Consider the following 26,795-nt stretch of genomic DNA (forward strand, 5'->3'; position numbering starts at 1 on the left):
GCACATCTCACTGAATGAAAGCTATTTTCTGTCCCTTGGTTTCTCAGGAATGAAAAATCTGCTATGTCTACATTAGACATTTTATTTTGTCATAATCAGAGTGAATGATTGGGAAAACACAATTGTTGCCAGCCTCTCCACTTGTATTGAGAACTTTGTGCAGTGTTTATCTCAAAATTTATCACTAACTGGGAATGGGAGGGAGCAACATATCAGAAAGCAGACATTTAAACAAACCTACTTTATATTCTGTTTATGTTAGTGGAAGAAAGCAATCAAAGTGGCCCATGCAATCTGCAACATCCGTTTTGGTTTCCAAGATAATTCTAACAACTGTGTGACATGCAAATTTAGCCCCAACATGCTCATAATTTAGGAAAACCACATGCATCTTAAAGTTGTAATGCTGAAGTGAATTTTAATTTTGGTTTTTTTTCTTTTGAGAAAGATAAAACAGTATCTATAGCTAGGAGTATAAAATAATTTCAGAAAATTATTGTGCTGGCTATCTAGAAAACCTTCCTGACAGGAAGATGAATGAGACCAGCAAACCAGTAGAAGACTCCACAGCCTGAAGATTTAAAACTATTTTTGGAACACTAGGACAGAGAATAGGAAATACCATCTTTCCAAGAGAAAGATGGTTTAGAAAAAGGTAATCAATATACCTGTAATTATTATACATAGAATACAGAAAACAAGATTAAACTAGATATTTTATGGCTACATAAATAATATGCAACACAATTGTTCAAGTGATTTGTATAACATGCCAAACTACTCATTATAATAAGAGTAAGAAGCTCAAGAATAATGTTCTCACGTCTACAAAGTGACATTAAAGAAGACTTGCATGCCTTCAGCACTAATCCACAATAAAATGCAAATATACACATATTCTAAACATTCCACGTTTCCTGATGAAGCCATAAGCATATTTTTAAATTTCCAAACTCTCAGACAATTCTGTGGGTTTTAAATATAGTCCAAACACTAGAATTAGTAGTAAAACACCTCTAAGATTATCTGGATTTCTTGATCAGTAAACAAACTACTGACAAGCTTCCCTGGAGGATTATCACCAAGTTGTCACTGAGAAAAGAACTTCCACTTTGCAAATAGAATTCTTCTCTTTTGTCCACATGTACATGGTACTCCTTTACCTGTCTCTTTCAAATTAAAAACTCCTGGAAAGCATGAAATATGCCACAAAATCAAAACTGTTAGGTATGGAAAGGGTATTATATAGTTGTCAAGATAATACTTACTATAGAAGCATATTTATCTCTCCTTTCAAGATCTTCATTCACAATCCAAAGTCACTTTTTTTTTCCTGGAAACACAATGATTTTATAACTTGATATAAATTTAGGTAGTTATATGTCACACAATAAAGCCCTCTCATATTTCTCAATATGTTCATTATAGCACAAAGGCTATTATAACTGACTACATTACTTGAATCTGTCACTTACATTACTGTACATTATTAACTGAAACTCCTAATTTTAGAAAGAATTAGCACCCCAAGATAATTATCCACCAAGCCAACATTACTTTTTACCCTTAAGTGACAACCTGTTAATGACATGAACTAATGAACAAAGGGAATGAGCAAAACATACCCTTATATAGTTTCAGGACTAGTCTTTCACTACAGAAGCCCATCACAAATTACTTCTCAGACCTAGCTAATTTAATGAGCTACTAAAACCTGAAAGGTCATTTTCATACCTCATCCTATGTATCACCTGACATAAGGCAGGGTGTTGTGATAAAATATTCTGTTTAGTGGACTGGCACTTTTGAATGCAAATGTACTTTTGTGGTCTTTTTTTCTTTCTGTTAAAAAATAAAAAGAACAGAACAGATTTCTGTGTGAACCAACAGCATTGCTTACATCAGACTTGCAGTTTAGCTTGGAGAAAGCTCTAGAAACTAGTGAACTCCTTTAGTTCTAAATCATGTTCATTTCAGGTCTCATAACACAAGTCTACTCTATTATGAAAATATGTTTACACTCTTCTGAATGCACTGGAAAAAAAGAAACATATATAGTCTATACAACATCACTTGTCCCAGACATGCTGTCAGCATAAAAAAAAAAATTGCTAAATAATCAAGGGAGAAATAAATGAGAATTATTCACATAATCTGACACTTTCATAACAACTCTGTTATGAGCAACTCAGTCTTGTCTTTGAACCTTTGGGAAAGCATCAACAGAAATACAGGTGTCTCTCTAGTCCAGGAAGTAATGAAGATAAACTTGCAGCTCTTATGCCCTGAAGGGTAGAAGAGGGTAAATAGTAGCCCTTTCTGAATTGCAAAGGAAGACCATGCAGCTTATAAAGGGAGTGTTCTGGAAAACACAAAACCTGTCAAATTTTGTGGGAGAACAATGTCTAAAAAAAGGTGGGGCAAATATCAGAAGCTGGTAAAATAAAATTTAATTACTATTTAAACTTTTTAACACTTTGAACAATGAGTACTGAAAGCCTAGTACAGAAGACAGGTGGATATCAGCATTACAAGGAATACTTCACAGTCAAGATAACCAAAAGTCAAACCACAGCCTCTCCCATCTAATTTTGTAACACCCAAGAGCACTTCTACAGATGTGGAAAAACCAAGGTTCCACCCATCAATACATTGTTTTTATTCCTGCCTGCACACCTCCAAAAGCGGAGAGTGTCTGTGTATGTCTGGGAGGCTCTCAGAGCTGCAGAAGCTACAGGACACCAATACTTCTTTTACTTTTTACTTTATTTTTTTTTCCAAGTAGTTAGTGTATACACTCGTATCTCCTGCCTCTCCCATTTTACCATTTCCCTTCATCCCAAATTTTTAAATTCAGCTTTACTATTTCTTGAAATTTGGCCATAGGTGTGCTATCCAAAATTGCAAACTGAGCCTTAAGCAAAGCCCCATCCAACATACCCCTGCTCACAGAGCTCCAAAGGAGGAGCACAGATGGGACCACTCTGCAGGGCCATGAAAACATTTCTGTGTGTGCACAGGCCCTGAACATTATTTGCCATTTGTAACTGGAGCATTTTTGAAAGTAAAACCTCAGACTTCATTTTGGAGAACATGGCTCTTGACACTGAATTACAAACTCATTACCTTTTTCCAGCCTCTCATTTAAAAGGGAAACCAGGCTATGAGAATTAGAAAGTATTTGTCAAATCTATTTGTTTTGATATATCAGTTATGAAATACTTTAGTACTTTCAACACTATTACAAAATCTACTAGTTCTCCCCCCGCTGAAAGAAAACACAGTATTTATATTGCCATCACATCTACTGCCACCTCTGTACTTTGTTTTATGTTTTTCCATATTTTACTCATAAGTGTATCTCAATTCATGCCATGGACATTCAAATAATAAAGTTCTCCAACACTATTTTGGAATGTGCCATCTCTCTGCTAATCAGCATTCAGATATCCCTGCTGTTCTCAAGTATACTTAGACTCTGATGGACATTAACCTCCAGTGCTGAGAGTCATGAAATATTTCAGGAGGCCCTTCATTGACTTTCCATGAAAATTTGCACACAATTAAGTGTCTGTGCTGGAAAACTAACTGAAAATAAAAGGTGTTATTAGTAAGTCAGCACTAAACAAAACATACATGACTCATGACCATGAAGGATGGCAGAAAAACCACTCTTCAAGAGTGCCAGCACCAAAATCACATCTGCCTGCAATTATGCATTCCAGAACAATCAACCTAACTGGAAAGAACCAGTTCCCAAAGTTGCTAACTCTTGAAAATTCAAACCCACAAAATCAAAATATACATATGGGGTTGTGGCAATGCCTCTCCATTCTCTAACTCAGCAGGACTGGGAGCCAAGATCTGTGGTTTTCTTTGACAAAAGAAAAACTGAGTTTTCCCCATGACAGTGCCTCTACCTACAAATTTGACTTTCAGTAAGAGCAACACGAAGAATAAAACACAGTACTGTGATGAATGGCTACTGGCATAGTAAATCTACAATAAGAAGCTGTCAGTCTCTCTATGGACCTATGAGGACTGTAGCTATTGCTATTAAAATACAGTGCTAGAGCAGCAGTCCCATCTCACATCCCTCAGAACAATACAAAGGGCTTTAAGTATCAATTTAACGTGGGATGGCAAGAAAAAAGATTCACTTTGCATTACTAACAGCCATCTAAACAGATTTTCTCATGACAGGTAATTTCAGAGGTATCTGAAGTATTCTAATACTGCTCTAGAAAGAGGTGCTGGAAGGGACTGGATGGAGGAGCCCCCTCCACCAAACCTTTAGAACTTCAGACTGGTTCAAAGGGAGCATTTGCCAGGTCACCTTTATAAATCCTGGTTAGCATTTCCAAAGGGATTGCTGGGAAGGAAGGAGACAGATGAGGGTCTGAATTGTTCCCTTCCTCTTGCCTAAAATTATTAAGTAACCACAGGTTTCCCCAGATTTATGCAGCATTAATAGCTACATATTGCGGGGTTTTTTGCGATCTAAATAATCAGCGTTGTGATGGTGCAGCCTGAACATCAAGATAGCTGCTTCTGTACTTTTATTATATATATTTTTTTTTCACACATACTTGTGGGTGATTTCTTTTTCCCTAAGAATTGCTCCAAAATAACCTTTAAGCTGTTAGAGCAATTGCTATTTTGTTTGTAGAGAAACAGACCCTGAGTGTCATTTCACCTCAGTCTGATCAAGGGGTATTTGGACAGTTGGAGGTGGCCACCATCCTTGGTTACCCTCAAAGGGCAACTTTCCCTCAAAGGGAAACCCTGGCCTGGGAGAGGGAACCTCTTTTGGCTGTTGTCTGGGTCTGATCATGGGATGTGATGACAACTGTAATCACTGAAAAACTCAACTTGAGAACATTAGTGTAAATTTTTCAAAATAAAGATCACATAGAACAAAACCAGCATACAAGTGGAGCTGTGTTGCCTCAGACACGAGAGCCAACCATGTCCAATCACAGTCACAGAATCTTAAACGTTTACTGGGAAACCTTCAAAGCTTTAAGGTTTCTAGAGAGAATGAACAAATGTCTTTGGATTTAAACAAGACTGTACAAGCAACCTGTTGAGAAAAAGTATTAACTGGACTTTCTAGAAGAATTCCCTCAAATATGTTAAATTGCCTATTACTTGGGAGGATCAGCATGCCAGGGACACAACCACCACCACGAGCCACAGTGGTAACTGCCTATATGCAAGAGTTCAAGCCAGAAGACAATGTTCTCCTCCAATTCTCTTTTATGTGAGCCTAAGGCAAATCACTCAGCTCAGTTTCCCCTGTAAGATGAGAACAACAGACATTTTGAGAGCTGTGATTATTATTAGAGCAGCAAGTCATCATTACTCAGTTGACAGGCTGGCTGTTCTGACTGCCCAGAAAACTGTCAGAGGCCCTGCACAACACAGTCAGACAACAGACTTAGACTTATGGCCCCCATCAAAGACTCCTACTTGGCAAAATGCTTCGAAGCCCAGGGCCTTCAAGTATTGGATATTTATCTTAGCTTGATTTTTGTATTTTGGCATTATGCAAATTAGGTGAGGCAGAATCAAGACCTTCTAAATTAAGAAAAAAATACATCAAGTGTTTCAGAACAGTAGTGGGAGGATTTAATGCAATGTATGGCTATTATTAGAGAGTCATCTTGCTTCTCAGATCAGAGAGTATAATCAGCAGATGATGCAGTTATGATTTGTAAAGTACAGTCTTATTAAAGACTAATGAGATAAATGAGTTAAAATTTACGTTTTGCTCCACCTGATAAGGTTCATTGGCACACTTACTTCCAACAGCATGGTTTGAATATCAAACCCACTTATTAATGTCGAGTAAAACTAATTATAATGCTGCATGGCATTAAACTACAATAACCAAGCAGCACATTAGAATCACATCTTTTAGTAATTCTGTAGCTAGGAAGCTAAGTGTTCTGCATCTGGACATAAACACCTGTCAGACTCTTGCTGTGAGAACATGTTAGCTTTGGAGCCTTTTTCCTGACCCTTTTGAAAGCCAAAATTCATGTTCCAGCAATGCAAGAGACAGGTAAACATTGCTCCTTACTACAATTTCCATGGTGTCTGCCTGCCTCATTGCAATAGTAGTAAGGATTAAAGGACAAGTATTTTTGTATCTACACCATACTGCATTTCACTTGGCATCTACTCTAATCTCTAACATAAAAAGCACTGAAGACTGTCTTTGCTTGGTTTGACTCATCTTTTCACTACCTTGTGTCAAAACTACACATATTACTACAAAACACCCACCACTTACTGAAAAGGATATGGAAAATACAATTTAGACCTTACAATAGCCTATATATTTTTATGCCACATCTATCTAATGTGAGCACTTAAATGGTTAATGATAATTTTAAAGAATAACATAAGAGGACAAGGGCCATAACATTCCCTCCATTTTATCTCTGAAATGGACAAGCAATGGTAAGAAGGGATAACTAAGGGACAGCTTCAGCAATAACCAGTGTCAGGACTCACATGGACAAGTCCAAGAAGAATTTCTCATAAGCAAAAGCTTAAGATGCACCATTCTTCTTGGAGCTCCCATCCGAAAACAAGAGTGGCACCAGCTCTCCTTTCATTAGAGAGCTATGGAAGGTACAGGACTGCACAGCAGCCATTGTTACCTTTTCAAAGTGAAATATACAAAAAGAATGACAGCAACAAGAATTAAAACTTCATTTCTTATTTATTGCAGAGGTGCATAAGGGAAGAGCAACTGATGTCATCTACGTGGACTTAAGCAAAGCATTTGATACCATTCTGCATGACATTCTTAACTTTAAACTGGAGAAACATGGTCTTGCTGGTCAGACCACTCAGTGGATAAGGAATTGGCTTTCTGGATGCAATCCAAGAATTGCGGTCAACAGCTCTATGTCCAAGTGGTCAATGGCAAATGGCATTCCTCAGTGGCCAGTACTGGGACTGGTGCTGTTTAATATCTTTGTCAGCAATGAGGACAGTGGAATTGAGTGCACCCCCAGCAGGTTTGCTGATGATACAAAGCATGTGGTGTGGTTGACATGCTGGAGGGATGGGAGGTCAAACAGAGGGACCTAGATAGTCTTGAGAGCTGGGCCCAGGCCAACCCTAAAAAGTTCAACAAGACCAAGTGCAAAATCCTGCACACGAGGGAGGGCAATCCCAAGTACAAATACAGGCTGGGCAGAGGGAAGATTGAAAACACCCCTGAGGAGAAGGGCTTGGGGGTGTTGGTTGTTGAGAAGCTCAACATGATCTGGTGGTGCACACCTGCAGCCCAGAAAACCAACTGTGTCCTGGGTTGCATCAAAAGAAGCATGACCAGGAGGTCAAGGCAGGGGATTCTTCCCCTCTGCTCTTGTGAGACCCCATCTGGAGTACTGTGTTATGTTCTGGAGCCCCCAGCTCAAGAAGGACATAGGATTTCTTGGAGTAAGTCTAAAGAAGGGCCATGAAGATGATCAGAGGGCTGGAGTACCTCCTATGAAGACTGAAAGAGTTGGAGTTGTTCAGCCTGGAGAAGAGAAGACTCTGAGGAAACCTTGGAGCAGCCTTCTGGTACCCAAAGGGGACCTACAGGAAAGCTGGAAAGGAACTTTTTACACAGGTGTGTAGTGATAGGACAAACAGAAAAGGTTTTTAGCTGACAGACAGTAGATTTAGATTAGACATTAGGAAAAAATTCTCTGCTGTGAGGGTGGTGAGACAATGGAACAGGCTACCCTGGGAGGCTGGGGATGCTCCTACCCTGGAAGTGTTCAAGGCCAGGTTTGAAGGGGTTTTGAGCAACCTGGTCTAGTGAAATGTGTCCCTGCCCGTGGCAGGGGGGTTGGAACTAGGTGATCTTTAAGATCCCTTCCAACCCAAACAATTCTATGATTCTATTTGTAAAATAACACTTTAAAGCAAACATTCATTACACACATTTAAGAAATGCATTGCAGAACTACCAGGTTTTTTCCTTCTGTTGGGAGAAGTGAAAAGGCACTTACAGTGTAACAATAAAAGGAACTAGCTGAGCAAATCATGTGTGAAGCATTAAGTGCAGCTGATTTTTGGAACATGCTTTTATTCCCTTCAATTTATCACCCAATTTAAACATTCAGCTTGTAATACAATCCCTTCCAATTTCTTCAACTGAGCTTTACAATACAGGAATGCCATATTTCAGCAGTAGAAGCAAAGAAACACCATGGAGCTCAGAAATGGAAAAGTAGGTGTGTGGCTCGACATGAGGCATTCCACTGCATCCCTGGTTATAGGAAACCAGGAGTATACCCTGGTTTGCAGCAGTCTGTGCCCTAAGCCAGACAAAAAAAAAACAAAAGGGAAAGCAGTCCACTTGAGTGGTAAGATCAGTGCCATAAAATCAGCAAGCCCAGATAAGTTTCCCCAGACCCTTTCAGCTAAAGGTAGTGTGAATTCAGAAGAATTCCCCATGCTCTTCACATGGTTCCTATGCCATGCATCAGGTCCTGAAACCAAACCTGGTAAGGAGAGCTTATGGAGTGCTCTGACGAACACTCTCAACAATCTGCCTTGAAAATGGATCCTGGTAACTTCAAAAAAGCAGGACCATCAAGCCTCCTTCCCTAAGGGAAAATCCTGGCAGCCTGATCCCACAGGAGCTCCCATCTACAGGGGTTCTTCCCACAGAGAAGAAAGTGGCTCTGCAGTATTTTTCCTTCAATACATTCCAATAGATGTGTCTTTTCCCAAGTCATTTTGTGAGTATGGTTTGTTTTCTAAAAGAATAATCAGAAAAGCTGCTCCAATTACTCTTTCAACTGTACTAATACTTGCTAGGTATTGTGAACCTAAATGCTTCAATATTTCCCTGAATCTATAAACAACAGATGCATCTAAAGCATATTACATTTTTAAAAGAGAGGCCACCAAAAGCACATTATTCCCACAGGCAGCCTTGTCAGGAAAAGATATAAGTGGTAAATAATTGATTTTCCCTAGGTTAACTTGAATTCCAGAGTAACATTTGTGAGCAAGAGTAGCATGGAAAGGTAACTCTCAACTCTAGTTTGTATTCCTGTCCAGTATGAAGCTTTACCTTACATGCAAGCACTGACAGCAGAAGTCTTATCATCTCAGAGATAGGAAAAATAAAGAACAAATGCAAATCCAGCAGACTCTCTTGTGAAATACAAAGAGCCCTGAAATCTGTGCTGGGCTAGTACTGTATTTTTTTTTTTTTTCATTTTTTGTCAGTTAATGGGCCAAACACAGATAGCTGCTGAGCACTGATGTCAGACTGCAGCACACAAACTCCTCCAGTATCATCTGCACTACAAATAATTAAAGATGTTGTTCACTGCTGACTGTGCTTTTTTTCTTCTGCATTACAGTTGTTTGGCAGGAAGACTGGAGACTATTCTAAACATGGGAAGGGCAGGAAACACATTCCAGCCAAATATTCTCTTCAACATTGTTCTTCAGTTTAGCAGTTGAACAAGTAGAAGTTTAAAACAGTACATAAAGTGTTATGAATAATACTGGTATACATTCAATATTTGTGGTTTAAAGTGACATAGGTTTTATATAGCCTATCAACTGATGAATCCTGATGCCAAATAACACTTAGAAAAGGTAAATGATCTAATTCTTTTACCACTTCTGTTTGTTGTTTCAAAAGTGCAGGGCAGATAATAACAGACAAAGAAATTTCATATCATCAGGAATAAGCTGGCCTTTAAGACAAACTTTAATAAACAGCAGTTTCTTTTCCCTGGAAATGACACACAGAAATGGAATAGAAAACCATCAACATAAACATTTAAGAAACAACATTAATTACTATATTACTTAGGCATTCATTTTCCGACAAATGAGTAGTTTAAGTAATTGTATACTTGATGGTACTCATACAGAGGACAGAAAAGCCTCAAATGTTTAGCTTTATTTTCAAGCCATGGAACCAGATTTAATAATCCAGGAACTTTTCTTCCAAGTCTGATTTTATTTCTTATGCTTCTAGAACTGCCTTGACTTCTGTGACTGAGAGCAAAGTTGATAAACCTCAAGATCCTATTTTCTTTCATTTCAGTTGGCTAAATTTTTAGAGCATCAGAATACAGTTACATATTTCTTTATAATAGAGCTGCATTACAGCCATGATAAAGAAATGGGAAAAGTGTTCTGTTCTGTTCATTACAACCAATAGATTATGTAGCTGTGCTGGAAAGCACAAGGAATTATTTAAAAAAAATAAAGTAATCTTTAAACTATTAATATTTACAGGACAACTTTTATTTCAGATACACAGATTCCCACCTCCCCAACACATTAACAGTGTCAGAAGCCTTGAGATTTATATGGTCAGAATGACTAATATTTACATTAAGCAAATCTATTGCCATAGTAACATAGACACCACAGAGCTATCTACCTGCCATAGCTCACTAAATTATTTAGCATGCCAATAGTACAGTGACACTGTGTAAATGATCACATTCATTAAGAGCAGAGTATGTGCTGAAAAACTGAATGTTAGACAGCTATATTTATTGCCATGAAAAAAAAACCAATTACACCAATATTAGAAAACAAAACAAAACCCATAGAAGAACAGAGGAAGGCTACAGCCTGTAGCAGAACAACACACCTTGAAAAGTTTGGTTTAAAACATGTCCACATCCCTATCCCTGTGCCAAGCTGTGCAAAATAGAATCCCATTTACATGACATAAGGCTGACCCACTGTGGCCAGAGCACAGTGAGGTATGAGCTACTTTCTGCATTTTGGGGCATAGCCATTATATTTGCTCAATGTGAATCTTACATTCCCAAAACACGATTCTGCATCGTGGGATTAGTGGACATTGTGCACATGAAATATTCACAACAAGCTATGACACACTCAGAAATCTGTTGTTCTTCAACACTGAACACATGCACAGCCAGGAGAGAGGTGTGATATTCTGAGTGACAGCCCTGCCATGTCCTCCAAGTGGTAGATGATGGCAAGGAACTGAGTAGTTTGTGTTAAAGTCACTGTGCTCAACCTGAATTAAAGCAGTTTGGAAACACCAAGCACCTCCTGCAGTAAGAGTATTTTACTGTTTTGCCTTCATCCTGTGCAACAGCCAAAATCAGTGCCAGGTCAAGAAAACGAAGGCACAGCTCAGGTCAGTTCTTGAAACCAGATGGATTTCTTCTTTTTGGCAGCTGTAGCTCCTTTTTGTTGGACACAAATCACACTTTTTCACATCTCTCTTTGAACTCAAAACAACCAAGAGGAAACCTAAGAGTCACTACACAAAGACCCAGGCCCAAAACCAACCCTGCCCAGCTCTAGCCAACTCATGTTCTCTCTGATCTCTTTAATTAGGCTCAATTTACAGAATTTCTGTGCAAGAGAAAGCTTTAAATAATTTCTTCTACTGAATTTTTATGGAAAATAAGTCTGGCATACACCCTTTTTCACTCTTATGCTTGCATTATTATTCAACTGTATAGAAATGCCATGAAGTCTGAAAGACATTTTTATATACTACCAATAGCCAAATCTAACCCCAAAACAGCAGATTACCATAACAAAGACCAGATTTCTAAAATGTTACTTTGTTTGGATTAAGCTGTTCTCCAGAGAGACTGCTGCTTAAATAACAGGGGTCTGCTTGTCTTAATCAAATTATTTTAGTTAGGAATTATTCAAGAACTGACCTAACCCTCTGCAGAAGAACATCAGGAAAGTATGGAGAACAGCAAACTTGATAAAATCCAGATTACTGTCCCACTCTCTGTTAAGTATTTTAGAACTTCAGAATACATTCTATACTGTAAGACAATGTCACACACCTGATTTATTGTTTCTAACTTGTTCAAACAATGAGTGACACTGTATACCTCACTGCCACATGGAAGATACCCTCTCTTAATCCTTCATCCTCAATCTTTCCTTCAGTTCACCATCTTAGTCTTATTTCTGCAGTAAAATGAAGGTTCCCCACACCAAACTAACACAAACTTCCTCTTTTCCAGATAGAGGATTAGAAAAACAATGACAAAAACCAACAAACCAATAATTAATAAAAAAAAAAAAACAAACACCACCAAAACAAAACCACAAATTTTTCATTCCATTATCTTTGGAAGATGACACTAGTAAAATCATAATTTTGAAATATGCTGTTGACAATCTGCTTCATTCTGTTTGTCATCTCAAATATCTTCTACTGGAATCTCCCACAGGAACCACTTCTAAAAATGGAGATTTTTTTTTTTTTTCAGTGAAAGTCATGCAGTTATCTAGTGACTTCTTGTATCCAAGAGTAGACAGAACTATAGCTAGGGATGTATCATATTGTACTAATCTCTGCTTACAGTTTTCCTGACTCCCTGACAACTCTTACAGTTGAACAGGTAGAATTTGGCACTTTGAATTAACAAAAGCATCTTCCAATACTAACTAGACTATCAGCATTTCTGTTATTAATAATTTTAGCCAAGCATCTTGCTATCCTAAATGTATTGCAGGAGCTTGATTTGCAAGATTGCCATAACAAGTCAAGAGATGTTAAGGAAGTTGAATGATTTTAAAAAAGAATGTTAAAAAAAAAACAAACCACCATCACCAATACAATACCAACCAACAACAAAACTGCAAGCTGACAGTTCTCTACTATGGAAACAATACACAAATAGGGTATCTCTGCTTCTATGTTCTGTCCACTTCTCTGAAGCAGTAGTATTGAAATATAATGTAGGATCAATACAGAATTCTGAAAACTATGAATACAACTACAGAAAGACAAAAGCATCCAAAAAAAGCCAGCCATAACTATAGAGACAGCTTCCCAATATTCAGACAACTGAGGGGTGCTTCAAATACTGGTACTAGAGAACACAGGTGTGGTGAAGACCTCCAAAAAAATGAACTGACATCCATAAGCATTCACATCTTCCAAAAGATTTTGACAACAACCCTCTTTCATTGAGGATCATTCAGTATCCTGATTGAAATCATGAGTCTAGCAGAATGTCTGCTGGTTTTAAAGAATTATCTTAGTCTGTGAAAGGTGAATGCTGCCAATAGGGCTGCTGAAATACAAACTGAGGAAAAGCAACTGACTACAAGTGGGATAATGAGCAGCTAGGAATAGAATTTTGCAAAGCCTCCAAATTCTAGGCAGAGATATCAATTGCATTTACATGTTACAAATCACCTTGCTAATGAAGTGCAAGCTGGAAATACAAATTCCTCTTTAAGTATTCAGCATCTTAAAGCACATTTGCAATGGAGCCATTGGGGATGTCTGCTCAGTTCATAGGAGTAATTTAAAATGTGCAGTAGCACTTGAAATGTCTCTCTGACAATTGAGTGACCAGCTAAAGCACCCAAGATAAGGCTTTGACAATTCTAGATAAGAAACACTAAGCAATTAAGATAGGTATCCAAACACTAACCTTAAATTCCACCTAGGCTGAATCTTCTCTTGCAGCTTTCAACTTTCAAGCTTAAAACTGAAAGCACTGGGAAAGTCAATCCTGCTACATAAACCACAATTAATTCTAAACACAAAGCCAGTTTTCAAGCCAACAGTGAGTAGATGGACCCAAAAAGTAACAACAGTCCATTGGCTTAATGTTATTATCACTGTTATTATTTTATGGACCCAGTCTCCTGCAGAGCAATTCAAGTAACAGCAATGCCAAACACTTTGCTCCAACACAAGTGCTTTACAGATCAGATATGGTACTATTCCCAAACTGAGTGCATGTTTTTGCATGGTGCTATATTATGCTACAACAGATCTTCTCAAAACCTAAGATTAAGCAAGCTGTACATGATATCAGTTTATATACAGCAGAACAGGAACCAGTAATGACCAAAGATGAAGCTGAGCTGACTTCAAGCAGAACAGACACCTCTGTGCTGAGCTTCCCAATGCCTCCCATTCACAGAACACACGTCCTGTGTGTTCTGTACAGGTTGCACCATTACCAGAAACAAACCAACTTTGGAAACACCAATGCAGTACTGTCTGTAGTGCTGTGCCATGCCATGCCATGCCAGCTCCAACATACCTAAACTGAGTTTGGATCTACAGTGTGTTCAGTCCAGAGCCCAGATAATCTGATGACATGTTGAGTTGACTTTACACACGCATGGTCAATATGGATTACAAGAAATCTGCACAACATTAATTGTGAAGTTATTTAACCAGACATAAAGCACATTGCACAATAAGCAGGATTTCTTTCTTTACCAGTGATCAAATACAACTACTGCACGAACTCCCTACAGAGAGGAGCAGGGTCAGAAGACAAGCAAACAATTAAAATTGGCATTTAAAAAGATGATATTACAACAAAATGCTCTTACTGTGCAAAAGATGGCTCAAATGAAAATTAAAAAATAAAATGTTATGTATTACAACAAAATCTGACCTATTATAAGGATTTTTACATCCAGATTGTAAATAAAACCATTATGCACATCCACAAGTAAATGGAAGACACTGGAACAGAGAAGTGAGGTTGTAGATGCCTCATCCCTGAAAGTGTTCAAGGCCAGGTTGAATGGGGCTTTGAACAACCTGCTCTAGTGGGAGGTGTCCCTGCCCATGCAGGGGGGTTGGAACCAGATGATCTTTAAGGTCCCTTTAAGGTTCCACCCAAAGCCATTCTATGATTGTAAATTAAGCTGGATAGCTAAAAACTCATATTTGCACCCTATTTTAATTTCTGTATGACCAAACCTGTACTGTATTAGCAAGGCAAATTTAAGCCTGCAGAGCACTACAGAGAAGTCCTCTACTACATTTGTGTATGCAGGCACAGGCACTGCTGGGCTAACTGCTGCACATTTGGACAGCTCAGAAAGTATCCCAAGCATAAAAACGAAAATTCAAAATACACCATTCCCCTGTCTCAGTAGAATTTAAAAGTCAGTCTAAGGCAGATACAGGAACTGAATGACAGCTCTACTGCAGCTTCATATGTTAACAAGCAGCAAGTAGGTGAGCTAACAAGGACATAATTGGCATTGAAGGCAACAGCAGAACATCTAATTTTCATTGCTACAGTCACTGTCTCAAAGGTGTTTTGTTAACACTGAAGTATCAATGACTGTACAAATAGAATACCTTGCATTAATGTTTTTACTTTTAGCATATTCAAGAATCCTGTGGTGTGTTTTGTTACTTGCTCATGTATTATTCTGATACAAGGCCTCACCAAATGCAATGTGTCCTGTTTAGTTTAATGGTAACTTGATTCCCCTTTCTTAAAGTGGAATATAGCCTTCAACGCCCCCCTTTCAAACTCAGTTTTTCAAGGGACACATTTTTAACACCAACTACTTCAAAGCCATGCAACCTAGCAAGCCAATAGAGAATAGATAACCACATGTTTAATCCAGTTATCAAACTGAGGTAGAGCCACCATGCCTTGAAGAAGTGAACACGTTTCAATGCCTTGCTGGACCAAGGCCAACTCCACACTTTGCAGGTGCAGCCCCAACAAAGCAAGCAGTCTGGAGAAAATAATCATATCCAGACCTTCCACCTGGTATGAAAATGCATTAATTGACATAAGGTTGGCCTATATTTGGTCAATCTGTAATCTGTTTGGTTTTATCCACTGATGTACTGGCATGCCAAAGCAGGCTAAAAAAGTCATTGAACATGAGGAGCTCCAGAGACTTTTTGCTTAGTGGTTTGGAATCCAAAATCTTAAGACAGAGTAAGCGGGCAGAGAAGACCTCAAAACTCAACTATTTCTCATCCTCATTTCCATATCTTAGTTATCCAACTGCTTAATCTTCATGAAAGTACCAAAATCCTAGTTCAGCAGAGCATTTTGCCAAAGAACTACCAAATCACTTCAGACAAAACCAAATTAAGAGATGATACTGAGTTTTTTGTTTATTTTTGAGGTATGGTGGTATCTGGCTAAGTGCAACTTGGAAGAACATCTTAAGTATTCAAATTGCTTTATCAAAAGCCACAGGAAACAACCAGAGCAAATAATCTGTAATCATAGCTGGGGAGTGGGAGCTGCTTTTATTTTTACTAACACAGAAATACTCTGTCCACATTCTGCCCTGCTCAGCTGGGATGGGAAGAGAGCCCCTTGTAAGGGCTGGCTTAGCCAGTAGCCTCTCTCACACTGGCAGCTGCTTTTATATATAGCAGGGAAACTGAAGAAGTAGAGCAAAGCTTAGCATTATCAGCTCAAGCCCAGGACTTTAAAAGGAACAGAGTATTTTTCCACTTACCACTCCACAAGAACTTAAACAAATCCTCAATGCAATGACCTATATCCTTTTCTCCTTCCATCAGCCTCTACAATGTAAAAGCATATTTGCCAAGTTCTCTAACTGGCAGAAACTTCCAGTTTGGAATCAAACAGGATTAATACAGATATACTCTGCACACAGCTGAGATCCTCTCTTTCAAGTCATTATTTACTTGTATCTATGCATTTCTCCTACTTTTAAAAAATATTTATAACAGTGTTCAGGGCAATTTTCTCATGAGTTTTATGTATCTGGAATAATATTTTCAATCATTTGGTGTCAACTGGTCTCCTACAGAAAACCTGACATATTGCGGAAGGCATTGAGTGAGTGATAAGAATAAAGTAAGTAAAATCAGAAGAGGTGTATAAATAAATAAACTAGCCAGAAGTAAATCAAATTTTTTTTTAGGCCTCCCTTCCCAGGACAAAACAAACCAAACCACAAAACACAACAAACCATAAAGATTTCAAGTTCCATGACTAAAGTCACAGTTGGCACCAGGAGCACTGGAATGGCACAATACCGGGGAGCTCAGTGAAGTAAGGGCCAGCACGTATCTTAAATTTTCAGATGGAAAAAGAGAGGCCTTTTCACCATGGACACCTTCACACCAGCAATGGAAAGCCTTACATGAAGTCAAAAAGGCTCCTCTTTACTCCAACATTAGATTATTAAGAAGACTAGTTTAAACAATGTTTGATCAAGTTTAGAACAGCACATTCTCACAGTAACTACTCACATTATGCAAAACTTCTATCAGGTCTCTCCTTGGCTAATGATAATCTTTAAAGCTTTCTTTGTTTCAGTAAAATAATTTTCTAACAAATTTAAATATCCAAAGAAGATGAATGACCCAAGGCAGGTCTCAAACAGGACTAACTTTTTGCTGCCATTTCACATTTTAAATGAAAGTTGACTTTATTGCTTGCAATTATTAATAAATAGCTTCTATTTTCTGATCATACTTCCATATAATTTCTATTTCTCTCTCCCTCAAAACAAGGTATAAGTAAAAATTATAATTATTGTTTTGTATCAAGGTGCTCAATTTGGATGCCTGCTGTGCTCTCATTGACAGTATTCCCACAGGTGCTTCAGACAGTGCAGAATTAATATAGCTAAGTAATTGCTACCATCTTTTGCTCTCACTTGTTGTCACTACCCAGCTCAGAATAATTAGAAGCAAAAAGCACCACCTTCCATGGCTAACAGAGGAAGAAGAGCTACGGAAATAAATGAGATAACAAAACAAGAAGGAAGAAAAATTAGAGAGAAGTGCAGACAAAAAGGAAAGATGGTGACAAGGGCCACTTAATCGTCTGTCATCTCTCCCTCCAGTGCCAGTATCACTCCAGCAGAACAGTATTTTGTTTATCAGGACATATTAAAGGGAAGGAAATGGAAATAGCAGAACTGAAGGAAACAAAAGCAAGTGCTTTTTGTTTGTTTTTCCAGAAAAAAAAAGCGATGTGGAGAAATAAGGAAAACCAATAGAAGGTAAACAAAAGGTAGACTTCTATTATTAGCATTGAATAAAACACTTATCAGCCTATTCTAATAGGCTGTACAACAGTGTTAAAAAACATGTCTGTACAACCACATACATGGGCCAATGCATGCTGCTATTTAGGAGTTGGGTTGCTGTGTGCTTCAGACAGAGGCAGAATCTACTGAACAGGTATTTCTAAACTCATGTTCAAACCCCAGAAGTGCCATGCCTAAAGTTTGAAGTTCTCACTATCTACACCATGAACATAAAAAAGGCAGCTTAAGATGCGGATATCTTGCTATTTTAAAAAAATCTGACCAGTCACGTATGCAATAAATATGCCATTTATTTCCTTGATACTTTATATGCCTAAACATGGAGGAGAGGGGAAAAAAACCAAACCTAAACAGACTGAAAAAACCAAAACAAAACCCAACAAATAGACATGGGCCCACTTTACTATGCCTTATTAAAATGCCAAGAACAGTAGGTTGCTAATTTTTCACTTGAAGTAACTGCATAATTTTTTTTAGGAATTATTCAGTTCTAAAATTCTGTAGCCATTTAATTTCACCTTTCATTTTCTACTATCCAGAAGACAGAATTGTATATGCAGCTTAATGAAAAGTAAAATGCACAAGTCCTTGAATCCCAGATACAGATGGAATGTGCTGTGTGCAATTTGTCTTACCATAACTGATAAATAAAGGAAAAAAAAAAAAAAGGAAACACACCGAAATGTTAGTAAAAGCATAGTAAGTCAGAAGTTATTTTTATCATACTGGAAATCAAATCTCTTCTTTCTATATGCACCAGATATATTTTTAATCTTTGCATCATGCCTCCACGCTATAAATCATGAAGTCAGATTGTGATAGATGACTGGCAACAGAATGATAGATTAAAAACCAGTGACACTCAAGAGTACAAGCTTTAAAGAGTACTTGAATTATAAATAACTGTATGATCAAGAAAAAAATTATCTATATGCCAACAAACACAGTATATCCCTAGGGACAGATTATTTTTTCTGTGACCACTCCTCTGCTAGGAACTGAGTCAGGATTGGGGAAAGATGCTGAGTCAAACTTGCAGTATATAAAAAAATTAACCGCAACAGATGTGCATTTTCCTAACCACTGCTCTCCTGACTCCCCAGAAGAGTCTTTCAAAACTTCTTCACACACAGGCCTGCAACTGATTCTTGCCTGAACACTCTAGGAAATGGAAAATGTGAATATTAGTCTCCTGTAAAAAGGGGGTGATTGGAAGCTGATAGTTTGGGCTACCACTTGTATAAAATGCTGAACATCCACATAGGCAGCAATTTGGAAGCACAAAAGTTGTCTTGTGGTCACTTGAGCAAGTAGCATCCTATCCTGACACTCCCTGTTCAGACTGTTAGCCTGCTGAGGGGAGGGAAGATTGTGGCATCTTCTTCACACTCATCTTCTAACTTCGTTAAGTGGGAATCCCACTCACAGGGATCAGTTGTTCCAGCTGCTCCCTTGCAGATAATTTAAAGACAATTATTCTATATCATGAGATGTTTACAGCTTTTGCACACTACTGTAGCATTCGTTATTAAGAGGCTCAAGAAAGAAGGTATACCATGCAGGTTGTAAAAAAAGTCTGTGAAAGAAAACACACACAATACATAAATTCTGTAGTTTGACAGAAGGGATCTGGGGGGCTATGTCCTCCCCCAGAAGTACCCAGCATCTAATCTCAATTAGATGCAAAGTCCATACTGTTTATGAACATCTATGAACTTTTGGAAGCTTGTGGTGACACAGCAAAAAACAGAACATGGTGACAGAACACACACGAGCTCGGTTACCTTACAACTACTAACATGGTAGTCATTACCTTCTGAAAAAAAAAAAAAAGAACACATACTTTTAAACATGTAGAACAGATGCACTTACATGACCTCCCTTGTCTGCATTTTAGATGATGGAGATATAATACACACTACCCTAATACCAGTTCAGGTCATTTTGGATAGTGTCTGAAAAATAATCATGCAGACAATCAAAATACTGCCATTCTAAGAGAAAAAACAAAGCATTCATTAAAAGTAATCAGTAAATCTGTTCTGGGCTTGTTGGATTATTTTTGTTTGTTTTTCCCGTTCAAGTTTCAGGACAAGTGAGAAATTCTCAACAGAGTCATTCATGATACTAATTCAGCTGCTGCCTTGCCTTTCAAAAGCACCAGACCAGTTTTTCCAGTTTCTTTTAGGAGAGCAATGCAATAGCACCATAGCTTCATCTCCCAAATTGCTGGGCACCCAGCTCTAGGTGAATGGCTTATTCTGTACAACCACTTTTTTACTACCCTTCCTCCTTGTTTATTTGTCTCAAAATGCAGCAGATTATTCTCTTCTACTGTAGTTGCTTCCTACATGTTCATTCATCTTAGTTTGTCTCACTGATTTCTTCAACTGGGTCTCATTAAACAGACTGAATTTTTCATTCCAGCTGCATGCTACGTTGACCTTCCATGAAATTAAGGTAGATTTACACCAGTGGGAGGAAGACAGACTCCAGTCACACAGTCTTAAGATTTAAGAGACAACAAAGATTTTGTGTTTTTTTCCGGGCTTCTCAGTTCCAGAAGGACAGGGAACTGTTCTAAAAAGTCCAGCACTGAGCCTCCAAGATGATGAAGGGAGGGGAACATCTCTCTTATGAGGAAAGGCTGAGGGGGCTGGGGCTCTGCAGCTTGGAGAAGAGGAGAATGAGGGGTGAGCTCATTAATGTTTATAAATATGTAAAGGGAGAGAGCCAGGAGGATGGTGCCAGGCTCTTCTCAGTTATGTACAATGACAGGACAAGAGGCAATAAAGGGTACAAGAGGGTATAAACTTGAGCATAGGAGGTTCCATATAAACAAGAGGAAAAACTTTTTCACTGTGAGGGTAGCAGAGCACTGGCATAGGCTGCCCAGGGCGGGTGTGGAGTCTTCTTTTCTGGCGAAAACCCACCTGGACACATCCCTATGTGACCTTCTGTAGGTGACCCTGCTCTGGAAAGGGGGGTTGGACTCAATGATCTTTCAAGGTCCCTTCCAACTCCTAAATTTCTGTGACTCTAGGCTACAAATTTTAGTGCTCAAAGATTACGTATTAGTCTTAATCTCAGTTTTATTCTTCTAGGACAAAACAGTTATTAAGAGAGTTCCTGTTATTATTTTCACTAAAAATGTAGTTCCAAAAGATGGTATGATCCAGTAGAACAGTTCAAAATTCAGAAGAGAATGAGGTTCTGTCCCTTGCATCATATCTATAGCACATTTATGTTATGCATGGAAGTGCTCTTGGTCACTCCTGAGGCGATTGAGTTCACCAAACCATCAGATAACCTTAGGACAATTTCCTGTTCAGTTCACAAAGCAAGTCAGCGTAGCAACAGCTATATCAAGAGTCAAAACAGAAGAGTGAAAAGGCTCTGTTCAGCTTAAACTTTTGATAGACTCGACCAGTTCTGCTGCTCGTGGAATTAATCCCCAACTTTCATTTAACCTTCTAAAGATTTTCTGTCAATCCCTTGGTTAACAAGACAGTACTTAATGATATGTTAGTTCTTCTGAACTAGTGTTATAAGATTTCCAACTTACTAGCAGCAAGCATTTAAAAATGTTCACAAGGTCAGGAGACACTGGATACTTTTACCTTATTCAAAACTGAGCAAATCATAATCATTTTTTTTTTTTGGAAGAGATCTGTAAGATCCTGAAGTCCAACTTATAACCTAATACCACTACACCATGTCCCAAAGCCCCACATCCACACATCATTTAAATAACTCCAATGATGGTGACTTGACCACTTCTCTGAGCAGCCTGTTCCAAATGCTTGACACCAGTTTCAGTGAAGAAATTTTTCTTAAAATCCAATCTAAACCTCCCCTGGAACAACTTGAGACTCCTCTTGTCCTATTGCTTGTTACCTTGGGAGAGAGTGGCTGGAGAGCAGCCAGGCAAAAAGGGACCTGGGAGTCTGGATTGACAGGAAGCTGAACATGAGCCAGCAGTGTGCCCAGGTGGCTAAGAAGGCCAATGGCATCCTGGCCTGTATCAGGAACAGTGTGGCCAGCAGGTCCAGGGAAGGGATTCTGCCCCTGTACTCAGCCCTGGTGAGGCCACAGCTTGAGTCCTGTGTCCAGTTCTGGGCCCCTCAGTTCAGGAAGGATATCGAGGTCCTGGAGCAGGTCCAAAGGAGGGCAACCAGGCTGGTGAAGGGACTCGAGCACAGACCCTATGAGGAGAGGCTGAGAGAGCTGGGGTTGTTCAGCCTAAAGAAGAGGCAGCTCAGGGGAGACCTCATCGCTCTCTACAACTCCCTGAAAGGAGGGTGCAGCCAGGGGGGGGTTGGGCTCTTTTGCAAAATGACTTTCAACAAGACAAGAGGGCACGGTCTTAAGTTGTGCCAGGGGAAGTTTAGGTTGGACATTAGAAAGAATTTCTTTACCGAGAGGGTGATCAGGCATTGGAATGGGCTGCCCAGGGAAGTAGTGGATTCTCCATCCCTGGAGATATTTAAAAAGAGACTGGATGTGGCACTCAGTGCCATGGTCTAGCAACCGCAACGGTGGTTCAAGGGTTGGACTCGATCTCTGAGGTCCCTTCCAACCCAGCCAATTCTATGATTCTATGATTCTGGGAGAAGAAACTGACACTCACATTGCTACATCTTCCTTTCTAATGCAGCAAGAATATCCCCTGGTCTGCTGTGCCATGGGAAGGGACACAAAGATGTAAAGATGTATGGACATAACATGAAACATAAACAGAACTGGACAAAAACTTGTTTGCCACACCAAACATGATCACTAGTCAAAACATTTCTGGAAATGTATCTCTTTTTGCAAATAAATTAATCAGAATTCCTTGTTTTCTTACACTAAAGTTTTCACATCTTTTCCTCATCTGGAACTAGAAGAGCTCTCATTTCTCAAAGATTGCTTTCCTGGTTAATTTCCCCAAGATTAAACCTCCAACTCTGCATTTGGCAAATGGTCATTCCAAGCTGAATATGACCCTCAGAGGCCAGCAGATTCTTTTGCACCTCACCCAATCCGGAAACTAAGAGTAGGACTGTGCCTCTTCCTACCTGGCTACAAAGAAAAGTAATAGAGGATACAGTAATTTCCTTCTCTATTATATTCCATTCTCCAAGACTCTTGGAATGGGGGAAACCAATTCCAGAATGCACCCACCATGACTCAAGTAAAAAAACTTTAGCTCCCACCTTAAACCACACTTACTGAGTAGTTTGACAGTTTTGAAAGGGAAAACAGACTGCTAATGTTACAGCCTTAAACTAAGGGGAGAAATTGGAAAATAAGTTGTTCCTCCCAGGCATAACACTTTTTTGATAAATTGGGATGAAACCTACTGTTACTTCCTTAATTACAGCAAAATAAAGTTTCTGTCTTGCCCTACATGAACAGCAAAAAGTTATGCTCACATTTCTATTTTCAGAACAGAAGTATTTCAATTATTTTGTCTTTTGAAAGCTTTTTCCCCATGTCATGACCTTCACAGGGCTTAGAACTGAAACATTTCCTAGGTTAAGTCCCCCATCTGCTATCACAATTTATAACCCTTCATAAACGGATCAAACTCTAGGGTTTTTAGGTTCTCTTACATTCACTGGAGATACTATGATATTTCCAAAACAGTTAATTATCAGTCCAAAAATTCTTTTTCCCTAGTATCATATTGTAGGCTACTTACTCACTAGAATCACCCACAGAATCAGATAACTGTCCAAGTGTTTTATGAGTCTGTTTCTTAAATGAGAAGATAAGTAATTAGATCTTTAAAGACTGTATTGTATGATAAATTTTAAAGTTACTGAATACTGAATTCACAGGTGAAAGCTTTGTTACCACAGCCTCTTTTAAAGATTAATTTTGTTAGTTGCAGCTCATTGCTCAAGGGTATACCTAAACAATTAATTCATGAGGCTAAAATGAAGGCTCCTTCTCCAGCATATCCTACAACAAAATTTCTCTGCTGCTAGTGTGTAGAAAGCATATTTTGCATAGGCCACTTGAGAACATACAATATTCTACAGATCAGCAATGCAGTTTCAGCACAGAAAGAACAAACTCTCAACTCAAACAAAGCTCATTAGGACTTGAAAAAAAAAAAAACAGCAAAACTCGGAATGATAAACTATCAACATCCTGAGATAGAGTTGCAGGGTTAGATTTTTTTAATAATGTTGCTATCTGTCTTCTCAGTATAACTGGGTAGGCCATTAAGTGTGAAAAATAGCTATGAAGGGAGAGAAATGCTATTGAAGAAAATCAATATTAAGTGGTACTAACCAAGTTATTTTTTACTATCTCTTTTTATACCTAAAGGACCACAAACAGCCTCAAAGCAATCAGATCGAATTGTAAAGTGATTAAACTGACAAACAGCAACTGTTCTGCATTGAAACAGAGTATTTACACATTCCTTGCACTGTACAAGTTCAGATGTTGGTACAGTGAATCCCAGAGAAGCACCAATGAAGTCAATGAGTTACCACAATTTTACCTATGAGAACACAGACTTTGGTTCAAAGTTTCAATATTGTTTTGGGTTGGCCTCCCCCTGCAGCAGGGTAGTCAAAAAGTTTCCCCCTACTAAAAGGTTCAGCCAAAACAGACATTCAACACTGTCATTCACAGGCTCTGTGCCACAGCCAGAAGGCAGAGACTTTCCCTTCCCTTTTCATTCCTGCCAGAAGAGAGGGGAAAAAAAATTTTAAAAAGCAGGATGAAACAAGCACTTTGCTTAGTTTGCATATTGTAAACCTGAGCACACATGGCAATGGAATCAGTTAATTTACTACCCAGTCAATTCCTTCATTTCTTCCCTCAAGCACTGCCAGCAAACCTCATTAATCTAATCTGGGTAGTAAAATGTTTCTCCAAAATTCCTTGTCAATAATGCTATACTTACAGCATCCAAGGTTTTGTTTTAAAACACTTACTATAAAAATAACATTCAATTTAAATTTCACAACATTCAACTTAAGATGCAATTAAGACCACATGCACTACTTCAAAAAGCCCAACAGTACACTTGAAGTATGTGATAGATTACTCTTTCATTAATCCAATTCTATTTTTAGCAAGCCAGACTTTAAACAATTTCTCAGGAATGCAAGGAGATAAATGATTATGTACATTTGCAGCCCTGAAACATACATTAAGGCAGAGTCCTTTAAAAAAAACCACCTGCAACACATGCTACATTCTCCTCCCTCTGGATCTCTCCCATCTCTGTTCCAGCACAAGTGTTAATTTGTGACACAAACCATGGAACCCACTGGTACAGGCCACAGCAGGTACTAAAAGCATACATTAGTTTTAGAAGCAATTAATTAAATTCATGAAAGAAAAAGCCATCAAAGTTAGAGAACAGAAAGACTGCTGCTTTTGAGCAAATATACCCATGGTCTGCACTGGGCCAGAGATAATACTGTGCACATATTCTGCCCCATACAGATGCCACTGGGAAACACCACTGTGCTGAGTGGGTTTTTGGCCCACAGAGATGCTCTTCAGTTCTCATTTCAGTCACAGGCATCAGCACAGCCTGTAGGATGGAACCCAAATCCAGCCAAAGGAAAACATGCTGAATGTCACACGAAGTCCTCTCTGGTTTTAGGTCAGAACAGCATTTCTGAGACATGGTCAGCAGGAACTTCAGCTTCTGTGCTACTCCCCCCAGGCTCCTGCCACCTCCTCTCAAGAGCCATAAACCCATCATTTCCTGCTGTAAGGAACAACTTGGAAACCCTCACCAGGCCCCACTGCTCCATATTCAGCAAATGAATCAAACATCATTATCTCTGTTGCTTGCTGGATTAATGAGAAGTTTTTCTCACAAGACCTATTGAAAGTTTTCTCTGGTGTTTTTCTGGTGTCTGTTCAGTCATTCTGGGGTTATTCTCAGACTGCAGAAACAAAACCAAGATCTAATGAACAAGCTTACATTTAGCTTGCCAATTCAAGCAATTCTCACAGGCCTATATATTCACAGCTCTTTCCTTTAGAATCACAGAATCATCAAGGTTGGAAAAGATCTCTGAGGTCATCAAGTCCAGTTATCTGCCCTACGACCCCTAACCACTAAGCCATCCCCTGTAGCACCTCACCTGCCCATCTTTTAAACACCTCCAGGGATGGTGCCTCCACCACCTGTTCCAACCTTTAACCACTCTTTTCGTGAATAAATTTGTTTTAATTTCCAACCTGAACCTCCCCTGGCAGAGCTTGACCCCATTTCCTTTTGTCCTGCCACTTGTCACCAGGAAGAAGAGGCCAGCAACTGTCTCACTACAACCTCCTTTCCAAGTATATGTTTTTAAATAATAATGTACAATTTAAAAAAAATTATTCCACACCTGGAAAGATTAAGCCAGCTTTACCTGAAAATACCCCTTTCTCTTAAAAAATGGTGTGATGTGAAGAACAAGGATACACAGAAGAACATCCTGTCAGCTGAGAATTTTATCCTCAGAGATTTTGTTCTCCAGTTTTATTTGATATGAGTTTTATTTGACTTTTCATATCAACATAAAAACACTATGTTGGTAATGCTCACTTTAACTATGGAAATCATAGTAACTTTTTGGGTTTGTTTTTTTTTCTTTTGCTATTTTTAAGACTAACATAAAATTCCATAATTTCTAACAGTGAACTTACCAAATCTCTTTATTCAGAATAGTCACAAGTCCCCATAGGTTCCATGGAGCTGCTACCAAGCACTATTTACACTGATTTAGTACTAAGGTGAAGCCAGTTCTGGAAAGATACCCACTATTTTTATTTCAATGGGACCAAAGTTAAGAAAAAAAGCTGTCACTATAATACTAAAACTAGGCTTATTTTTCTGTTTCATCATGCCAGTGGCCTCTCCTATTAACCTGTACCTACTGTTTACTTCCCTGCACTGTGTTTAATTCTTTAGGGCAAAATATGCCCTTATCTAATTAGACTCAAAACACAAG

At 38.7% G+C, this 26,795-nt stretch overlaps 1 protein-coding gene across 4 annotated transcripts in view; it reads right to left on the minus strand.

Moving 5' to 3' along the window:
- Positions 1-26,795, minus strand: part of FAM160A1 (family with sequence similarity 160 member A1) — a 94,528-nt gene that overhangs the window by 49,874 nt on the left and 17,859 nt on the right. The window contains exon 1 of one of the 4 annotated variants that reach the window (XM_030449582.1): positions 1,269-1,338. The exons of the other annotated variants lie outside the window; for them this stretch is intronic. The gene's annotated coding sequence lies outside the window, so the exon portion shown is untranslated. Of the gene's footprint in view, positions 1-1,268; positions 1,339-26,795 lie in introns of those variants that run through there. 4 annotated transcript variants of the gene reach the window in all.

Source organism: Calypte anna, chromosome 4A (genome assembly GCF_003957555.1).
Source record: "Calypte anna isolate BGI_N300 chromosome 4A, bCalAnn1_v1.p, whole genome shotgun sequence".
In the NCBI taxonomy this organism is placed as follows: domain Eukaryota; kingdom Metazoa; phylum Chordata; class Aves; order Apodiformes; family Trochilidae; genus Calypte; species Calypte anna.